The sequence below is a fragment of the Benincasa hispida genome, chromosome 11 (assembly GCF_009727055.1).
Source record: "Benincasa hispida cultivar B227 chromosome 11, ASM972705v1, whole genome shotgun sequence".
NCBI lineage: Eukaryota > Viridiplantae > Streptophyta > Magnoliopsida > Cucurbitales > Cucurbitaceae > Benincasa > Benincasa hispida.
Genome location: NC_052359.1, coordinates 4,638,194 through 4,642,064, shown reverse-complemented (window position 1 = coordinate 4,642,064; position 3,871 = coordinate 4,638,194). Strand labels below are relative to the sequence as shown.

At 29.0% G+C, this 3,871-nt stretch overlaps 1 pseudogene; it reads right to left on the bottom strand.

Annotated features, from left to right (window-relative positions):
- Positions 1 to 226: 226 nt before the first annotated feature.
- On the bottom strand, positions 227 to 1,184 carry LOC120090270 (annotated as a pseudogene).
- Between the last annotated feature and the right edge of the window lie 2,687 nt (positions 1,185 to 3,871).

Sequence of the window (3,871 nt, the reverse complement as noted above, 5' to 3'; positions counted from 1 at the left end):
AAGTGTTTCATGCTTTGTTAACTAGAAAAACATTTCAACTTTCATAGTGAGAAGAGAGAGAGAGAGAGAGAGATTGGTGTAAAACTAAAAATTCCAACTTCAAGAGAGAGACAATCAGAAAATATTCTAGATCATTATCTCATTAGTAAATGAGAGACAATATCAGTTTTACCTAGAAACTAAAGTGAGTTTTCTTAGCAAGAAAAAGAGAAAAAATAAAAGGAAAGGAAAAAAGAGACATATCCATGGCAACAAAGCAAAAACCACATGATGAATACTACAAAAAGACCCCAAAGTTGTTAACTTAAAACCCCATCAAAGACAAGACCTACAACAAGAACTAAAAATGATGATATTTTCCCTAAAGTGGAGGACAAACAAAGCCAGGAGGAGGATTCTTGCCACAAGTAATAAGAGCTTGTAGTGCCAAAGGAATGAATATATTGAGATTCAAAAGCTTAATCCTCAAAGTTGTGCACAAACATATTGCTGCTTCAAGTTCCAACAGCCCTCCAAGCACTGGACAACATGCATTTTCAACTGGATTCCCTAAACCAATATGCACCAACCCTCCAAGAACATCCACACATAACCCTAATTTCAATGCATCTATTGGACATGTCGGTTGAACCGGTGTCGACGGCGGAGGGTATTGCCCTGACCCTGGTCCGCCACCGCCACCGCCACCCGGAGGAGGACTAGTATAAGGAGGGTAAGTTGTGGATGGTGGTGAAGGGGTTATAACCGGAGGGGGAATAACTGGTGGGGAAATAACTGGTGGTGGAATTACAATTGGTGGGGTGGGGATGACCTCACCTCCACCTCCACCTCCACCACCCCACCCCACCACCTCCGCCTCCACGGCTTCCACCACCACTGCCTCCTCCTCCGCCTCCACGACTACCACCTCCTCCACCGCCTCCACCTCCTCCACCGCTGTGGTGGGGAGGAGGGTGGGGTTTTGGATGGGGAATTTTAGGGTGGGAAGGGCGGTGATAAGGGGGCTGAGGAGGGTGAGGCTGAGTGCAAGGAGTACAAGCATAAATTGGGGGCAAAGATAAGGCCATAAAGATTGAAAGGATGAAGAACATTGCTGAAGCTTTGGAACCCATTATTAGGGTTCTTCAAAAAAAAAGAACTAAAGAAGAACTACTCCTTAGAAGTGAGGTTATGTTGGGATTATATATGTATATATAGCCGAGAGTGTGACAAACAAACCCGTGAATGACTTCTTAAGGACTAGAGAAGGTGTGTAAAATCTTGCACAATAACGATCTTATTTTCTATATATCTCGTTTGTCGTTTCATCGACGTTTTTGAAAAAAAAAATATAGAATTGTATTTGTTAAATGTTTCTTGTTTTTTTTGAAGGAAAATTATTTTAAGACTGCTAAAAATATCTACAACTAATAATAAAATATCTATTTATTATTTATACATATTTTGGTTATTTTTTAATATTTGAAAACCGTTTTGTCAATTTATTTTTACTTTTATTATGTTAAATCACACTTTAAAAAATTTAAGTTTAAATGAATACTAATCATAGATTAACTAATTGTTGGACTATACAATATTAAATCATCGGTCCAAAAGTTTATTGAATAATCGAATTAAAATGAGTTTTAGGTGAATGTTTCTTTCCCTGATGAAAATAAAAATTTTACGTGAAAATTAAATTTTCAGATAAAATATTTACATATTCTATGATATGTTTATTCCTTATTTATTTATAATGCATTGTACGAGAAAAATGATAAAAGTAATGTCTAAATTTATGAAATAAGAAAAAGAAACTAGTTTTCGTTTGTTTTTAATATATAATTTGAAGAACATTTTTTCGGAACTAAAAATGAGAAATAGGAACATAATTACCAAAAAGGTCTTAATTAGAATGAATATCATTTTTAGTGATAATAATTATGTGTATAACAATATTTAAAAAAGTTATATATATAGCAAAATCTACCAATTGTACAGTCTATCGTTATTAGATTTCTACCAACAATATAGTCTATCACTGATAGACTCCTATTAATGTTATAATCTATTAGTGATAGACTATTTAAATTTTACTATATCTATATTTTTTTTACATTATGTTCTATTTAAACTTAATTTTTATATCAGTAACTATCCTTTTTTAATGTTACTCAAACATTAAAATCAAACAAAACAAATGACATTAACAAAAGACCCTTAAATTGTTTGTTTCTGAATGAAAAGATATCCATTCATACGCATCAATATTTCTATTTATATTTATTTATATGTTTAATTTCATGGTTTCGGTGTAAAGTATTAATGGATATTTTTCTTTAGACCTAAAAATATAACAAAATGTATTTATATGAAATAATATACAAAACTGTCGTGTCCTAATTTTAAAAATTATAAAAATAAATAAACCATTAAAAAGTTTAATTTGATAAATAAATATTCCACACAATAAAATAATTTTATATTGTTTTTACTATAATTACAATCCATATCTTTGTTAACATCTTTCACATTTAGTTTATTCAATACATTTTATGTTCGTACAATGATTTAAAACGTTGCATAGTGCTAATAAAACCAATATTTTAAACTTATTTTTAAGGAAACTATGCTCAACTATTATATATATTCATGAATTTCTTGATTTCTATAATTCTTTTTAAATAAGATAGTAATCAATAAACATTTTTATAAAATCGATAACTCCACATTTTCATCACTATCCAAAGACCTTTTCTTTTTTTTTTTTTTTTTTTTTTTGGGGGGGGGGGAAGGAACATCTCTTAATTTCCAAGGACATAAAAGAAGATCAATATCTTTTTGAGCCAAATCTTCTCACAGCCAGTTCTCAAGCAGAATCTAGTTTTTTTTCTCTCTCTTTTTGTTTAAATACTATTTCAATTCTTATACCTTTAGCTTTAATTTATTCTGATTCATATACTTTAAAAAAAATGCTCATTTTGATCGTCCTATAATTTGAAAATGCTTCTTTTTATCCCTAAAATTTTAAGAAGAAACTATATTGGTCGCTTCATTTATATTTTTATTTATTTTTAAAAGACTAAAATCGTTACTCTTGAAAAGTTCCATAATTATAATATGAAGTTATGATATTATATTTTGGACTATCAAATAAAAGAAAATGAGTAAATTTATTTACAAACATAACAGAATCTCACTATCTATTTGTGAAAGACCGCGGTTTACCATAATGAGTGAAAGAAGTCTATCGCGGTTTATCACTGACAGACAGTGATATTTTATTATATTTAAAAGTTAATAGTTTTACCATTTAAAACAATTATCCATAAATTTTCATCAAACATCTCCGTATCTCCACATTTTCATGAGTTCAACGTCGATATGCGGAGTGAACCTACATCTTCATTATATTATAGAAAAATCTACCAAGCATAAAATATAAGCAATAAAATGTCAATAATACAAATATAACAATAACTAATAAACATGTTAACTTATTTAAAAATCATAAAATATTATTTACTAATTTAAATATATTTATTAATTTTTTTCTATAGTTTCTATAACTTTTTAAAAAAGTTCATCAACATGGACATATTATCGATATTTCTACTAATATCTAAATTTTAAATTTAATATAAAATAAAGTTGAAAGTATAGGTTTTATCGAATATCATGAAGAAACAGTTGCAATTATAATAATCAAACCCAAAGTATTATTAAATATAATACAATATAAAAAAAATTATATAATTTATCATTGATAGACACTATAATACCGATAATCATCTATAAACGATAGACGTCTATCACTATGGTCGATGAACTTTCCTATATTTATAATTTTTTAAAGATGTTATTATATATTTAATTATTATCTCTAAAAAAT